Source organism: Cyprinodon tularosa, unplaced genomic scaffold (genome assembly GCF_016077235.1).
Source record: "Cyprinodon tularosa strain WSP-4 unplaced genomic scaffold, ASM1607723v1 ctg163, whole genome shotgun sequence".
Taxonomy (NCBI): domain Eukaryota; kingdom Metazoa; phylum Chordata; class Actinopteri; order Cyprinodontiformes; family Cyprinodontidae; genus Cyprinodon; species Cyprinodon tularosa.
The window spans coordinates 198,705-217,050 of NW_024038467.1; the positions used below are offsets into that span (position 1 = coordinate 198,705).

Consider the following 18,346-nt stretch of genomic DNA (forward strand, 5'->3'; position numbering starts at 1 on the left):
TAGGCAAGCCGTCATTAGTAGGAGATAAAAAACTCTTGCTGGAAATTCTGTTTTGCTCTCGCCATTGATTGTCTTCTAATGTTCTGCTTGAAACGGAGATTCCACCTGCAACACAAAATAACAAATTAAAACCCGTAACACGTGTCTTTTATTAATGCTACAACAAATACTAATGAATAGTTTATGATTCATCAATCAAACAAATTAGTATAGACTGTAACAGAGTATGAAACCCTGACATTATTTTAAAAAAGAAATCATGATAATTTCATTTTTAAAATTCATTGAATTAAAATCGTAAAAAAATGTTTTATTATAGGTAATTATTGATTTGATATATTATCTAACACATCATATATGCACTGATCTATTTCCATAATTTGAAATAAATATTATCTATGCAAATAAATCAAAGATTATCAAGTTAATGATTTATCTAATTTAATTGGTTAATAGGTTGTTTTAATTCTTGTGTGATCTTTTGAGATGTTGGGGAGAAACCCAGGGAAATTATATACTCATGAATAACTACCTTTATTGACTGCATATTTTCCAGCAGAGTTAATTTAGCCCAAAGAACGAAGGAGGGTTCTTACTGGGGGATGTTCTCTTCAAAAAAACAGCGACAGTGCAAGTGCCCCCGCCCACAGCTGGATTCCAATGTTGGCAAATGTGTAGAGGATGAACCAAAACACGAAGATGTTTGCAAGCATGGGCAGGATTTTACACAGAATGGACAACTGCCTGCGCATCTCTATTGAGGGAAAAACAACATGGATGGATGGATGGATTTTTCCCCATCTTCATTACCATTTCCATCACGAAATAGGCAAACACACCCAAAGCTGCATTCTGGGTGGAAACAAGGAAAATCACATTTTTACTGAGAGAGAATATAGTTCATGTTTACTTGCGGCTTCAAAACTTCAGACTTCAGCAAAGTCAATCAATAAAACCAGGAGGGAGACACAGTTGAACCAAGTATAAAAAGTTAAGAGTAAAACAGGCTGAATATATAAAGTACAACTGAGTTTTAGGCTCACCCTGTGGATAAAAGTTTGAGAGAGGATTAGTCGGAAAAATTGAGATATAAATTTGACACAGGTCTGACATGAAATTGGTTTTTAGTTACATCATATCTCTACTTAGGATTTGAGCTATATACCAATTTAACACAGAGCTCAGGGAAATCACTGTAAACCAATGTGGACAAGGTCCGTCGATGCTGCTGCTTTCCTTGTCCTGCCGTCTCGTGCACTGCTTAGGCTCTTCCATCCTCTGTCCCAGTCACGGTCACAGACAGCTAAGTAGAAAGGGACTTCACTCTCCTTTAGTAGAAGAAATGTCTTACTGCTTTCGGTGTTCTAAATCTGGTGTTGTTTTAAATGCCATGGGGACACAAATCGATACTGCCGCTTTATTAATCCCACTGCTGCTTTTCTATGATTCATACTCATGATTCTGAAATAAACTCTTGAAGCTTTAATGCTAGTTTTATTAAATATTTGTACTCATGTGCTGATATATCTTAATGCATAAGCCTCTATACAACCACAATACATCTGTAACCATAAAACAAAACAAATACACATTCTTTGGTGTAAGCATAATATGCTTTTTTTAGTTATCTGGACAGACAATTTTAGTTTCTTTAAAAGAAACACAAATTCCTATTGCATCTTGTTACTGAATTGAACTTACTAAATTGAAAATAACTAATAAAATTAAAAACATCTTTGTGCCTTTGTTTTTAAATACTCTGTTCAGAATAAACAATTCTTTGAAAATAGATAATTTCCTACATTAAATGCGGCCTTGGTGAACCCCTCCTTCAGTCCCACGCATACACTGTCACTCAAAATAGTTTTATTTTTTAAAGTCGTAGGGAAACTGTTCCAACCGTTGCATTTCCGAATTCTCCCGAGTGAATAAAGTGAATATGATTGGTCGTTTATCAAGGGGGCGGTATTGTTGTGGTGGAAGGTTTGCAAGCTTTTTGGTTGTGGCTGGTTTGTCGGAAGCGTCTTGCTAACCAGTTAGCAACTTATTGCTAGTAGGTTACCAATGGGAAATTACATTTCAATAAATTTAAATATGACTTCCCTACGACTTTGAATACCAGAGCTATCTAAAGTAAAGCAGTTTTGCACTGCATGTTATTTTTCAATTCTTGAAAAATAAAAGCATTTTCTCCAATGTTATATTTTTAGATCTTCTTCACCTCAGAAATCCTATCTGGACAAAACGTTTGCATATTTAAACATTTTTCCTGCATTAGTTTTATTTTATACTTTATGTAATTTTAAAAATGATAATTTTACACTTTTACTTTAGTAAAATGCTTAATTGGATACTGTAACTTCTAAAAAGCCCGGTAAACAGTAAGAGTTAAACTTCTAGTTGAGTAATATAGATTGATACTTTTGACACCTCTGCTTAGGAGTTGTTATTGGTGAAACGTGAAGGGAACATGAATATGATAACATGAAATACTACTAGAGCCTGAGCTAGAAAATAGAGTGTAAAAGAAGCTTCTACGTCTCTATCACAAACTGAACTACCTAATTTGGTCTGCAATCTGCTGGGATTATTTTACTCAGTGAGGGTAATAATATGTTTGTTTTGCTCATGGGTTTGGTTTGGATACGAAAAGGAAAGACTGACAGTGCACCTGTGGGCTGCTTGTAAAGGGGTGACCCTAAAAAGAAAGAAGGGGAAGAAGAGGGGGGAGCAGCTAGCCGAGAGGTTCCTTAGCTCTGCAAACCACTTCAGTTCTCACTTGAGTGCCTCTCTTTAGGCCTTAACCCAAACGGACCCCAACCTTACCGTTTCAGATTCAAATTCCTCCACTCAGCTAGACCCCGTCCTTCCCCTCCCTCCCCCAGTGCTCGGCACACACCAAGGGGCATTCAAAACGCATTAACACCAAATCAATGGGAAACAGTAAAAAAGCAAAGAAAAAAAAAGGGAAGAAAAGAGAAAAATCTCCTTAGCAACATAATCTAGACGGGCTGACGAGGAGAGAGGTGAAAGAGAAGGGGTGTGTAAAGGGGGGTGGCTTTTAGGAGGGAAAGACGAACTGAACACAAAAGCTGGGCACACATACAGAAACAAAATTGAAAATTAACACAGAAGAAACTGTTCCTTTTTTCATGGGAACACAATCAGCTACATTAAACCCCGGAGCCAGGCCCCTCCTCTCTGCCTGGACTCTCTCTAGGTGGTGGCTGGAAGCTCCTGTGGCTCTCTTCTTTATTTCAGGCCATTCCAGCTTTAGAAAACTTAATGTGATCTGTGGCATTTTATCTGTTTTGACCACATTTGGCTGTGTGTAAAATCTCCAATGCACTGCTAATAAAAAGGAAGCATCAAACATTTTTTTCATGGCAAACTGTTCCACCTCATCAATAAGTGGAAGTAAAAGATGATAATTGCAGTACAAAATATTCACAAACCTTTATTTTTTTTTTAACATTTTGTAACCCTAAAACCACAAACTGCTATACACAAAGTAGTGCATGGTTGTAAATGAGAAGAAAATGCATTTGCAATTTTTGAATATTTTGAAAAAAAAAACAATAGAAAATTGAGGATCAAATTTGTATTCAATTCCTTTACTCCAATACCTCTTAATAAAGGCAAACACAACCCGTTGCATTAAGAAAACACCAAATCAGTACATTAAGTCAGAATATCTGTGTTTCTGTCAAGTGTTAGAAGTCTGATATAGAACAAAAGAGAAAAAGGAATATAAAGGATATAAAACAAGGATATAAACCAGAGGAACCAGTAGATGGGTCTGAAATGAGAGATGATTTAAGGATGATTGTTCAGTCATTATGCAGCCAAGAGGATCTGTAGAACTGTAACAGATTATGTAACAGGTGGAGAGATCAGCATCTCTCGTCTGGAACTCTTTTGACAGCATACCTGGAGTTGCATACTACAAATATTTCCTTTATTGAAGAGAAGAAAGAAGAAATCTATAAAATCTCCTGTTAGCAGATTGCCACAAACCATACAATGAACATTTTCCTGCCACATTTTGTTTTGATGCTACACATCTTGATACATTTTTATTAGAACATTGTGTGTGGTGGTGAGCTTAACTTGTTTTACAAAAGCATTTTAATCAGCTAAGAATCAGCTATAAATTAAATTAGCGTTGTTCGAAACAGCAAACATATGGAGAAGGTGCTTTACTGGGCACCTAAGTTTGAGCAAAACTGTACTGTTCACCCATCCAAACCACTGGATTCAGGTTTCCCAATCAATTCCACACCCACAGCTTACCTCGACCTACTTTGTAAAAGAAGGGGTCGCTAATAGAAACTAAGTGAATACCAGAATGATAGTTATGGGATACCACCTGGACAGATGATACATTCATTAAAATGTCCTTCATATTTAAAGTAAACTAAATATTCCAACAAAGTTAGAGCGATCAAAGAAATTAAGCCACAGAGGTTAGGACTAGTGTTGCCATTTTTTGGCCTCGATACCTGGCTGTGCAGTATTGGCCGATACCGATACCATCTGTTTGAAATTGATGTGTGTGTGTATTTATGAAGAACTGCATACCACTTGGATGTAAAATAATTGCCATTATGACTTTGTCAAGCTGATGCCTACCTTTGTGAAGCAGGAAAAAGACTAATACAAAGTGAATCCAGTAGAACTTTTTATTGCCTACCTGGAATGGGTGACAATAGTTGAATAAACCTTTGGCTCTCAAAATGGAATTGGTGCCCTATTTGTTGGTACTCGCCGATACTGATGCCACCATTTTTGTGCTAGATCGGGGCCCTGCCTTATATTGGTATGGGTGCAATACTGGTTAGACAAAGTCACAGATTGCCACCAAAGGTGCAGAGGCAAGCTTGATGTGTTCTTCAGATTACTTAAAAACTAGTGCAGAGGCAGCATAAATGAATTGGTTTCTCTTACCAAGCTTCTGTATCCAAGCCATATAATAAATGCAATGCAAATCATTTGGGTGCTCTTATGCCTGACTAAAATGTACACTGTGTAAAGTTGCATGACTGCACTCCAGAGCAAAAAGTGACAAGGACAGGGATGAATGAAATTAACTGGTCTGCAATATTGCGAGCTATGCCCCATAAAAGTAATTTTTGATGGATAAAGCAGAGCTTTTAACCGCAAAAATTGGACCTCTAGAATTACATTATGATACGTGACGTGAACACTAACTACTATTTGTTGTGGAAAGCTTTTAGAAAACTAAAGTATATAATTTCTCACGTTGGGATAACATTATACTTAACCTTGAGAATTAAAAATGTCACAATGTGATCTCCCTGGATGAGGTTTGTGTGGATCAGGAAGTCTGGGCATCCCTGCTTAGACTGCTGCCTCCGTGACACAACCGAGGATAAACCTGAAGAAAATGGAAGGGAAATAAACAATCATATGTGAGTAAAAGTAGACAAGGAAGTACATTTAGAAATATAATGCACATTGCAAAAACAATAAGCAAAGAAAATCAGACTGAAATATCATTCAGAGACATACCCCAAAACCCTGTAGCAACTACAGAAATAATCCACAAGGAAACTAGAAAAGGCCTGTTCTTTTATAGAGCCTTTTTTAATTCACAGGACTCCAAAACGCCATATACTGCAATCAGTTATTCAACTATTGATGAAAACATTTTCACACCAATGGTGGATGCTAGCTGCATTTTAGCCACTGCTGCCATGGGGCTCACTGACCGAAGCAAGACTGCCGTGAAGAGGTACCACTGGACCCTCTGACCAGCAGCAGTAAACAATGTGGGTGAAGTTTCTCACCCATGGACACATCATCCGACCCAAAGAGCACTATCTTCTGTATGGATCATTTCCCTTTCGTTTTGTATTCATGTCAAGCTGCTTGTCGGTCTATGACCTAAAATTCTATTAAATTAACATAGATGTACTCTTAAAATGTGACAAAATGTGAAACATTTTCTCAAGGTACTGCAGACACTTTAAAGCTGAAGCTGTTCCTGGGAATCCTCCTGTTAGATTGCACATGTTTGCAGACCACAAACACTAAAAGCTGTCTCTTCCAGCCTCTAGGTAAACACGTAATCTGGTCCTAATGAACTCCACGTCTGGGTTTGTTCAAGAACAATATAGGAGTTCTCAAGAGATAAGGCCAGTCTTTGTTTGCTCTGACAGCTCAAACACTACAGTACTCACTCTTAACTAAACAAGTAAACAAATAAAAAAGATTAAAATGGAGAATTAAATTCCTTTGGAGAAGCAAATGAACTGTTAACGTTACCCAGAGAGATCATGTTGTGATAAACTGTGTATTTTGCAAGGGGCAATTAGCATTGGGCAGGAACTCTGGCCACCGGCAGCCTTGTTAATGACCCCTGACCTTGCCTACATGATCAGCCCACTGAGAGGAGGGCCTGCTTTAATTAGGAGGTCATTAAAACCCAAGCTCAGCTTACCAGAGAACCACACAAAGCCATGCAATTCTCCCACCTGCAAAAAAACTACTATATTTTTTATCAAACAACACAACATCTGAAAATTGTATTTATGTCTATAATGTCTGACTTTGCTGTAAATAACTAATAATAAAGCAAATTTTCTGTTTTGTTGCAATAGTTATGATTTATTGTGTTTTTATCAAATACATTGACAAGTAAAGCTATCTTGCCTTTTCACTACATTTTTCACTGACTGGAACATAATGTGCTCCTGGAGTAAAGCTAAAATACAGCTTGCAACTGTGATTGCATGGATAAAACATTGAAAGAAATGAGTGCTTCATGAAAGAAGAGCTAGAGTTCCCTGGCAAAGGAGAGACTAAAGAGGTGAAACAACAAAGTCGAAAGGACTATGAAGGTGGAGAAAAAAATAGATGACAAGGCAAAGAGTGATTCCAGAGGCCTTTTATTCAAGCCTCTAATTTCACACTCACACAAAGAGCTTTGGGGACGTTTCATCCTTTTCACATTTCTTCTGCGTTTGGTCAGTGTTACGCTGCAGCTCCGTATCTCCAATACGTTTGAGAGAGCACAGCCCTGAGAGAAGTCAGGTCCATTCACAGCTTTATAAATCACCTCAGCATGTGCAGACCATGGCCAATCGGCCAATTACGCCCCCCTGACACCCAGGGGCCGATAAAGAAGGCCTCGGACAATGGGATCACAGGCCAGATAAACGACCCTTTAATGAAGTCGCCCACAAAACAGGCCAAAACCGCGCGCCCGACTTACGTATTCCATCATGCCGTTGCCCTCACATTTCCTCTTGCTCAGTCTCCACGGCAGCCACAGCTGGGGAGAGGTGGCTGCAGAGAAAGAGAGGCAGAGTGAGAGAAAAAGGAGAGAAAAATGACTCTATGCTCTGACACCGCTAAGCCCCCCACCTAAGGCCCCCTTTCAGACTTTTGGCCGAACAAAAGCATCTGTTGCCATACTGTGCCGCTCAAACTCTCTCCCCCCACACCTCCTCCTCACACACTTCTTCTCCTACCAGGAGAGGAGCATAGCTGAAGTTAAAAAAGGCAGCAAAGGGCCGTATGCAGCTGAGGCTGCTCACCTTGTGGCATAAGCTATTGTGCGGCCCATTCCAGGAGCTTCTCCATCCATCTTTGTGTCTTTTAGACAAACAGAGAGAGAGGAAAACTTTGTATGATGGAGTGAGAGAGAGAGGGGCAAAGGACTGCAGCTGTGGGATGAATAGGAGAGGGAATGAAGAGATGAGGTGGGAGCGAAGAGGGGCAGCTGCAGGGTGGTCCCACCCCTCTGTCCCTTCACCTTACGAGAGTTGTTTGGCTTCTTGAGATTCAGTACACAAACAGTAATTTTGCATGAGACTTTAATGTCAGGTCGCTCTTGTAATGCAGCAGACATAACTGTTAGGATGATAGAAACAACCAAAGAATAAAAGATTTGTCTTTAAGTAAATTTCATTGCAAACAACATAAAGATTACATTTCTCACACTCCCGTATACACCCCTAAACAGCACACAGCATCAAGTTGTTCCAGTCATGTGATAGTATAATATTTTCTTCACATTTTATAACTTTGCAACAACAAATTCAAATGTATGTTGTGTGTTAGACCACTGCAAAGTAGCAAATGATAAATGTACAATCAAAGGACATGATTTCATTCTGCAAAGATTTCATTCTGTGTAAAGAAAAACTTTTTGGGTATGACTGTACTACTTACTAAGTATGTCTCATGTTAGCTAAGTATAGCTAGTAAGTATAACTGGAGTTCACTCAGATTTGATTTGAGGAAGATCTTTGAGCATCAGTTTTACAGGGTTGTTAACAAACTCAATGTGTTTTGGGTCAGAAATCTCAATATATCAAACAGATTTGTGAATTTTGGCACCTAGGTTTCCCAAGACCTCAGCTTTGTCTCTGATTAATGTTCTCCTTGACTTGTCTTTCAGTTAGCTTAATGGCCATGCCTTAAAAGATTTGATTTTGTGACATATTCTTTAACATATTGAATGATTATTGAAAAATAACATTTGAAGCATTTTGTAGTTTGATTACCTAATAACCGATGCAAACAATTCCCTCCTTGCCCTGTGTTCCTTGGTCTTCATGATGCTTTTTGTTCTCTGATTTTCCTCTACCACAAAGGAACTGTACTGATTCTGAGACCATGTAAGACAAATATCCACCTTGTTTACTAATAAATTGACTTCTCTAAGCAGGGGTTTCAAACTGGCACCAGAAAGGGCTGTGTGGCTAGTGGTTTACTTTGAAACCAAGCAATAGCACACCAGACTCCAGTCATCTCATCAAGTGAGTCCAGTGTTAACATGAAGACTTGATGAGATGAATAGAGTCTGGTGTGCTACTTTTTGATTGGAAGGAAAAACTGGTCACACTTCACTTTTTTGGAACCAGTTTGAGCAATCAGACAGACAACATCCTGCCAAAAGGTGGCTATCTCCATGGTCCCATTGCAACTTCCCAGGCCACCCCCACTCTGCAAGTCCTGACCAGCTGGCACAGTTACTGCAGTGGGATTTCCTCTTGTACCTGCACTAAGCAATGGCAGGATAGAAAACCACCAAGGTGTGTCAAAGTGAGGCAACTACGAAAAACCTGTGCAAGCCAGGTGAAGTGACCACACCAGCCAGCATCCTAGAACCCAGAGTTCAACAGGGCCAGTCAGAAATGTAGGCATGACACAGGCCTAGCATCAACTACCAGATCTCTGCTGTTCACCCCAACATTCCTAGCTACCTCCCAAGATCCTGTTATCCTATTTTAACTCATTCTAACTATTCTAAGCCATGGGCCATAATCCCATCCACATGCAAATCTCGTTGGCCCATCTATCATTCTGAGGAGACACCCCTCAACTACATATGCATGCTCCTACACAACTTTGAGCCACACCTGGCCTCAACCTGCCCTAGGTCCCTGCTTTGACCTCCCTCCACCAGCCAGGTGTTTAAGGAATCCGGGCTAAAAGGATGCAGAAGCCCACGGCTCACTTCATTATTTTACTTCACCTTACAATGATGCACTGCTGTTTGTGTGCCTTTAATAAAATATCCTAATAAGATACAATTAGGCCTGTACTGGTGACTGATTGTTAAGATCAAAATTGTTCATGACACTGGCAATTTCAGATTTTAAATCATTCTAATCAGACCTAGAGGTTTGTTTCTGAGAGATAATTGGACAAAGCAATAATAGAGCAATGTTGGTATAATACTGAATTGTTATTTCTCCTTCTCCTCATTAATATTAAAAGGGCAAATCGTTTTTCGCTTCTTGCATATAACAACTGATATTGTTTACATTTATCTTTGATATTCCGCTGTTGAGATTAAAAGACAGCTTTGTTATCACCCTAATCTTTAGTTTCCTTCATTAAAGCTTTTTATAATTCTAACTGTATTATTTTACTAAATTGTTTTAATAATTAGACCTTAATAATCCATCAAATCATAAACTTTAACCAAACTGTCTGAATTACAAAATGTTTCAGCAAAATAATGTGGGCAGGTTTTTATATAGATGGGAAAGGAAAGCTGTCCTTCACAATATGCAGAATGCGATGTGTACCAAACACTGTAAACTTTCAATGCCAATAGGTTTATTATTTATCGCGACTTACCCCCGGGTGGTGGGGGTAGCAGCTTCAGTAGGGAGAAGTCCCTCTACCCAGCCACTTGGCCCAGCTCCTCTGGGGAAACCCTAAGGGTAATATTTTGGGTTTGGGAACTGAACATTATTTTTAATACAATCATCCTCAATCCATGAAAGGTTTTACTTTATAACAGGAACAATGAAATAAAAAATAAATAAAACATTTTTTATTGTGTATTTTTTTTCCTAGTACAACCTATTTGCTTCTGATTGTAAAATTATTACTGATGTTCTTCTTGTTATATTCTGATTCTGATATACAGGATCCTACTAAAATACATTTTAATTCGACAATTTTTGGCTTTTATTTTACCACCTTTAATCATCCTTCTTGATGAGTTAATAATCATATTTATTTGCTTGTTTTTCCAGAATGTTGCATAGTTTATTTAGACATACTGACTCCATACTGTGTTTATTCTTAATTTATTTTCATGCATTACATTTGTAAAGGCATTATTCACTCAGTTGTTAGTGACATTTATAAACCCTCTTTAAATATCCTTCCAATCTGCTCTTCACCTTTACTATCTGGGAATCAGTTAACACTCCTTGCTTAAATGTGCTTTTACTTTAAAAAGAAAGTGTTTCTCCTGTTTCTAACTTTTCAGCTGGCAACCATTTATGTTTTCTGTTATTCGCCTAAAAAATTGCTATTTTTTTCAAGCGTTTGAAAGCCTTATATGTAAAGATAAATAGGAAATAAATAGTTAATGTTTACTTTTTTACGTTTTCTTAAATTCTAATTCCTCCTTATGATATTACTCAAATTTATTAATTTATTATCTTCTATCTAACCCGTATTATCTTACTATCTAACCCTACTTTTATTTTTATAAATTTGCAAAAAAACAAGACTACTTACTGACTTAGCGATCTCAGCAACAAATACAACTAATTATATAACAATGGACTTAACTAGGAAAAATGTTGACCTCTTTATTACTCGAAGGAAAAAGCCTTTCTATGTAAATATTTTAAAATCACTACGATTAAAAAAAATCGTTTTTGCTTTGTTAAAATATATATATTTTTTAAATTAAGTTCAGTTGTTTTTAAAAAATAATTGATGTGTATACTTTTATAGTATACTCTGTAAACTTTTCAGAGGTTTGTCTTTTTTGAGGCTTTTGTTATTCAGCCAATCATAAAGACACAATGGGTAATGTTAAAACTGAAATAAAAAAACATTATTTAATATTTTATTCAAGTAACTGCAATATTATTAGTACTTGATCATAACAGTTTTTTTTTTATCTACTTTGCTGATCAAAAAAATAATTTTATCTGGTTTTTAACAAGATTGAAATAGATTCTTCAATTCCTCAGAAATCAAAAGAAAATGATCTTTTAGTCGCATGCTTATCAGAGGATTCTGATGTTTTTTATGTATTTCTTGGAATGAAATTGCGAGAAAAAGATCTCTTAGAGAACTAGTTTATTTTTTTATGGTAAAATTGAAAACTTTACAGTGCTTTTGACTGAATTTGAGATTGAAGTAGCAGGTGCAAAAATGGTCTCAGGGTGAACAAAACCCTCAATTGGTTACCCTTTGCATCCATCTCTCTGAAGTAGACTAACCTCCTTCCACTTTCCTCTCTACTTTGTACGAAACGCACACTCAGGAAATTTATATAAAATCATACATTTCTAATTGGAAAACATGTTTTTTTTTTCAAGGTTACGTTTAATGTACTTAAATTGTCTTCTATTTGTATGCTGTAGATCATAGAATTTATTAGATATCCCATCAGTACAGGAGTGATAACTTTTCTTTGTCCGCACTAGCATCTCTCACACAGCAAAAACAAATTTACTCTCTCGGTTATTGTCCCGCTGCAGAATGACACTTTTAAGAGCGTGTTTAGCATTCAGGATCAGTCATTCATTCTTCCTGTCTGAGCTGGGAAATCTTTGTTTGGTCGATCCTCTTCAAAACACGAAGTGTCAGGAAGGGCGGGGGGATCGATTTGATTCTAATCGGACCATGAAAAGAACATGATCTAACTACTTTCAGAGCGGAGTATATTTAAGTCCACTCCTCTTTACACTTTCCCTCTCTCCATCTCCCCAGCCCTCCTACTTTACTCCAGGAACAATGACCCTGGTCAATTTAAAAAGCTTTGAATGTCTGGTCAATGACTTTGTGAATACAGGGGAGAAAGCTTTGGAAAGGAGAAGAGGCAGAGATGGAGTGAGGAAAATGAGGAGAAAAGAGAGAAATTGAGGGAAAAAAGGCCATAGAGCAGACATAAAAATTCCAAGAGTTGTTTAAGCGTGGGTGGGTTCATTTGCATGACAGCGCCATGTGAATGAGACTGACCTCTTGGACCGCCCCAGTGCTAGGCCGAGCTGCAGCCTGACGTGCAGGCTTTGACCCAGCTCATTGACTCTGAATAGATACTTTGTCAAAAGGGGGGACCTTGCAGCTCTCAGCCGGACGGGCATCTGCAGACCTCCTGTTTGACACCAAACTACCTCTGTTTCAATCATCGCAGTTAACACCGAGACCTGTGCACACACTTAGATGGTTACAAACAAAATTGAGTGATACCTTCCTTACAGACTTTCACTCTGATCATATGGAGGTAAAACTAGTATGTAAAAAAATGGAAAAAACACACCAAGGTCCCTTTATCCACTCTTTATTAATCACATGCATGCAAGCGCTGAATCGACAGGTGCAGCAAAGCTCTTGCACGTGCAGACCCATCAACACGCTTCACTTGATAGCTCCATGATTTACTGCAGCAGGCAGGTGAGAGGACATAGAGTGTACCAGAGGGGGTGCCTGCGCGATGTATTCTGCATACAAATCCTGGTTAGTTGCCCTCAAACTCCCCCTCGACCCCTCTCTAGGTTGTGACTCTGTGCAAACACAAAAAGCTCAGACAACCCGCAAACAGTCTCTCCTTTTATCTGGCTGGCACAGAACTGGGACGGTGGAGACAGAAGATCTTGGCCCTGACCTCAGCTGTCTCAGTGCGCTCAAAGGAAACCCACTCGAGTTGGAAACATAAACAGAGTGAAAGGAGAACTGTTAAACTTATATTAACTTACTTTGGTTCAGACAAGGAGATTGAAAAAATAAATAACAATAATAATAATAAAATAATGTGAAATTATAAGATCCTAGGTTTAAGTTTTAGTTTGAAATGTTTGAACATCGATACTGATTGTGATGACTTTGAAGCTAGAAAAACATTTTCATTCTCTCTCTAGACAACTACATCTGATAAACACATGAGTAAAGCATTTATGGAGACAGTAGCTAAAAATTTGTCATTTCCACTTGCTTCTTGAAGCATGGTAATCCCATAGATATATTTAATCTAATAGAAGTTTTTCTATTATTTCTTTTTGGTTGTTTTTATTTCTAATGCTCTTCTTTTTGTCAGTTGTTGCTATTTTTCTCCTCTTTTGTTTCATAGGTCACTCTGGTTGGTTTTGCTATAATCATTTAAACTTTAAACTCCCACTTTCGTCCCACTATTACCATAACTGTTAACTAATCTTTTACAAAACATTTTTATTTTACTTGGTTAATGATTCCCCCCCCCCAAATTATTTAAATAATCCCAAAACAGCATAGGCAGAGGTAAAAAAAAAAAAAAAAAAAAAGTGAAAATTGTCGAAGCTTTCTTTATACATCCCTGACACAAGCATAACTTGAGACTGGTGGTCTAGATTAAACATGCCAAAGGAAAACGGTTTAAAAAGTCTTAAATGAAGGTGAAATTATCAGTATTTGCATCCTTAACTCTCTTCTAGCCTGTCCAATTTGTTACTTTAATTTAATTAGGTTAGCTGTCCTTGTAGAAAAGAAAACTCAACTATTCTGCAATGGAAAAATGTATTTACTAATTTTCTGAGAAAAATTATTAATTTAGGATTTACCATACATTAGAGTATGGGGCGAGGAAAATAAATGAATAAAAGTCAGAGGAATAATATTGGTTTAAATAATTTCAGTTATTGTGTTAAAGCTGTACACAGTTTAGATAATCTATTTTAAGTTTTATTTTTCTTTTAAATCATTAATTTGTTTGTGTCCTGTACATGGAAAAGATTCCTTAGGTTGTAATCCCTTGTTTGTTCTATGAGGCGTTATTTCTACACAGGGATTGGTGCTACTTACCTCCTGAAAAGGTTTTTGTTTTAGTTACCAAACTACACCAGCAGGCACTGTACTTGCTCTCGCCTGTTAGTGTGATATCTGATGCAACAAAACAGATGTGTCCATTCCACTCAACTAATTAATCTGCAAACTAATGGACCCTAGGCTGAAGTTCAACTGAAGATACTGATTGCTCTCCTACATCTACCCGCGACAAAGCCAGTCAGCTTTGAACTACACCTCCACGAAAGCCAAATCGGCATCCAAAGTTCATAATAAAATGCCTCCAGTCCACAACTTGTCTGCTGCTTGGTACGCAGGCAGTGGTTGCGCTGTGTGACTTCATTAAGATGACCCCGTTTCAACCCACCTCCAGCCCCTCCTCCACCATCATAGCTACAACTTCATTAGAGTTTCAGTTCTCCCGGACTCTTACTGCATTCCACGTCTTATTTCAAAAGGTCTGACAGAAGACCGCCATGTTGAGCCTGGTTCTGCCAAAGGTTTCTTCCCAACGGGGAGTTTTTCTCTCCACTGTCGCTTCATGCTCATCATGGACAGGTTCTCTCAACCTGAGTTATCCAAACTGGACTTCCATCTTACAGGTCCCTGAGTGAATCTCTAGTATCAGCTCATTCAGTCCACTGGATTTCCCCATAAAGCTCAGCATACTGTCTCACTAACCAGCAGTCTACAGACTGACCAACTTAATCTATATCCACTCCACCACCAGTTTTAAGCCTGAGTGCCAAAGACTAACTGTCCTCTCTTCGTGTGAGTTTTTCAGATTGAAATGAAAACACAGAAAGAGGACAGAAAGCATAATATTTCAGAAAGCATGGTAAGATTATTGTATTAATCCACTGCCTAAGGCTTTATCATAAAAATATTAAAAACAAGTAAGTGTTGCTAGTGAAAGGTGGAATAATTAATATTTCATATTTTGCTACAGATAAAAAAGATCCTTTTGTATCATATATGTGCTAGAGAATACCAACTGAGATAAACTGCTTTCATTCTTTTCACCCATGTAATTTTTTTCTTAGATTCTGGGTTTGTTGGATGCTTGGAGTATTATAAATAATATTTTCTTTATATTTATGAAGAATATATGTAGTGTAAACAATAATTGCTTTAAACTTGGTATAAGTATCAATTAACCCCACATCTAATGCTGAAAGTCCATATGCAGTCATACTAAAATAGATCTCTATGGCCACTAAATAATGAGATAAACTTCTGTACAGAAATGGTGCAGCTTTAACATGCTTACTTATGATAGGGGCACTTTATAAATCAAGATTCAATAACATGTTGTTGATTTCTAAAATGAATTCAGATATTTTATCCCAAAACCCGGTTAAACACATGTTTGTTCAAAAATGGATACTAAAAACACTAGTATGCTGCTGCATAATGCATTTGTTCTGTTACAGTAGGTGTCATAATGAAACATCTTGCATTTCTACTTTTCTTATTAAATTGGTTTGATAATAGCACATAAAATGTCAGACTGCAATGTTAGGAGCCCTTTAATAACATCTTATTATTATTATCTAAAGATAAATATTGTAGATCAGAAATGTGAGAAAAATATCCATTTCAAGATATACTTTCTCCTGGTAACCAGAGATCTGAATAAGGTACACACAGAACCCCACAGAACCCCAGACACTAGTTGTTGTCTGTATTTTCTGTTTTTGTTAATCTGATCTATGCAAAATACATTTTTTAGAAATAACCTCAGTTTGATCATTTTTATCTTAAATTAGAAAAATAAAACAAATGAAAGCATTTATTTATGCACCATTCCCAGAATATATATATATATATATATATATATATATATATATATATATATATATATATATATATATATATATATATATATATATATATATATATATATATATATATATATATATTTTTTTTTTTTTTTTTTTTTTTTATTAGACTACATTATTACACCAAAAAATCAAGTATGGGTTTTGTGAACTGAGTCTGCCATGTTTCTTCTAAGATAACCTACTTCACATGATTTTGTAAGCTCATCTTGTTCTCTCAAAATATTGAAAATAAAAGTTTAACAATGTTTAGAACAGCTGCTAGGGAATAATCTGAAATACTGAGCCAGTTTCAAAACAGGCGAACTATAAAAAGAAGAACACAGCACTTTTTAGCAGCCTTTAAGACCAGCTTTTTTTTTTTTACAGTTATAAATATTTAGGAAGAATTAATCATATTCTCCCAAAGGCATTTTCATAGAAAATTTAGAAATAGAGAAAGATTATAATACCAGAAATTGTAACAAAGACCAAAACAGAGAGGTGGATCGATTGTTCAAATGAGATCAAATCAGGCACTGAATGCAGCCTGACAGACAGTCTGGCTTTCTATAAACATTTTTATTGAATGCATAATGGATGAGAAAGCAAGGATAATATCTCAAACAGAAAGTTAATTGGAGTGTTTGTGTGAAAAAATTGTTGGTAGAATGTAAATGCAGCAAGCAAGCACGCAATTCTGGCAAAACATTTAATCCAGATGTGATCCTCATTAAAATTACAGCAACATGTTTTAATGTCCTCTGTGGATATGGTGTCACACTAAAGCTTTCATAACCTTTGCCCTTTTTCATATTTGAGACACAGTCACCACAACTTTATTGTATTTTATTTAGACTTTATATAATCGACCAATACAATTTAATGCCATAAACTATGATTATTTCATTTTAGCCCCCTTTAGTCTGTTTCCTTAGAATAAAGTCCAGTGTCCTAACTGACAGAAATACTACAATTACTTAATTTTATTTTAATTATAATCCAGCTGTTCTGTAAAATACTTTAATCAAAGTTTACCCAAGTGACATTGTAGCTCCAAAGGGATGGCTTAGAACGAAGACTTTTCATAACAGCCCAAAGAACAGATCTAAGTACAGTTGAGCAAATATTACTTTCATGGCACACTCCAAAAGACGTATTGCAAGAAAGGCAACATCATACATTTAATTTCAATTCAATTCAGTTTATTTGTATAGCACTGAATCGCAAAAAAAGGTTATCCTAAGGCACTTTACAGAGGTCATTCAACCAGATCATCCAGTCGGATTGGTTCAAAGTTTTCTCTCTAAGAAACACCAGCTGATTGGATTGACTCATTGACTCGATGGTAATCCCTCGCACCAAGCATGCTTGGTGCATTTACCATGCATTTATAAACCATTGTCAGTTTCCTTCGTTTTAAAATTTGGTGCTGGTTATTAAATACAAATTTTTTAAAACAAGATAAAAAGTAAAACATTTCAGGGATGTAAATGCTGAAGACACATATGCACGAGGATATAAAAGAATACGATTCTGGTACGTTTTCTAAAAAGAAAGGAAACTCCCAGTATTACAACAGAGTGACTGACAGGTGTGAAAAGGTCCAGATGACATACAGATGAAAAACGTTTGGTTTGTTTGCTCTTTCACAGGCTGAAAAACAGAAGACAGAAGATGATTGCGGCCAATGTCCATTCATGGGCCTGGCTGGCGACAAAAGACGCGGCCGGACACCTATTCTAGCCTGCTTCCGCTCCAGCACACAAGCTCAATCCCTGGGATTTCCCAACCCTTTCAAGCAGGAGAAAAAGAGGCTACAATATCACATCTTTTAAAATGAGCTGGGACTGGTGTGCCCAGGGCCTCCTCTCATACCCTTTTCTTAATTTAGGTTTAACTGGAGGTCAGTAGCTCATACAAAGGCTGAAAACATTCCAGGTTTGGCTCAGCATTTACTTTTATGTGAAATAAATTCAGATGATTTTTTGCGGCTTTGGAATACTCTTCTTAAGTTAGCAGGCATCGCCCTAGTTTTCCTAAAAGGCCATTCATTAACAGAAGCAAAACAGCATCTTGATCTTCTTTGAAACCAGTGAGGGGCCCAGTAATGAGCCCTTACAGCTGATAACGAAGATGTACTGCAAAGTAAACAACAATGGGGACGCCTCTTATCTACAATACCGACAGAAACTCAAGACTCTTTGACAATTCAAGCAAGAACAGATTGAAATAAGGGCTGTTCTGAGCCATCC

The 18,346-nt window shown here is 37.1% G+C and overlaps 1 long non-coding RNA gene across 1 annotated transcript; it reads right to left on the reverse strand.

Moving 5' to 3' along the window:
• Window positions 1–4,842: 4,842 nt before the first annotated feature.
• On the reverse strand, window positions 4,843–7,692 carry LOC119780617. Its single transcript, XR_005280427.1, has 3 exons — window positions 7,563–7,692; window positions 7,238–7,311; window positions 4,843–5,398 (listed from the first exon to the last, which is right to left on the reverse strand). It is a non-coding gene; the product is annotated as an uncharacterized LOC119780617 (long non-coding RNA).
• Window positions 7,693–18,346: the final 10,654 nt, after the last annotated feature.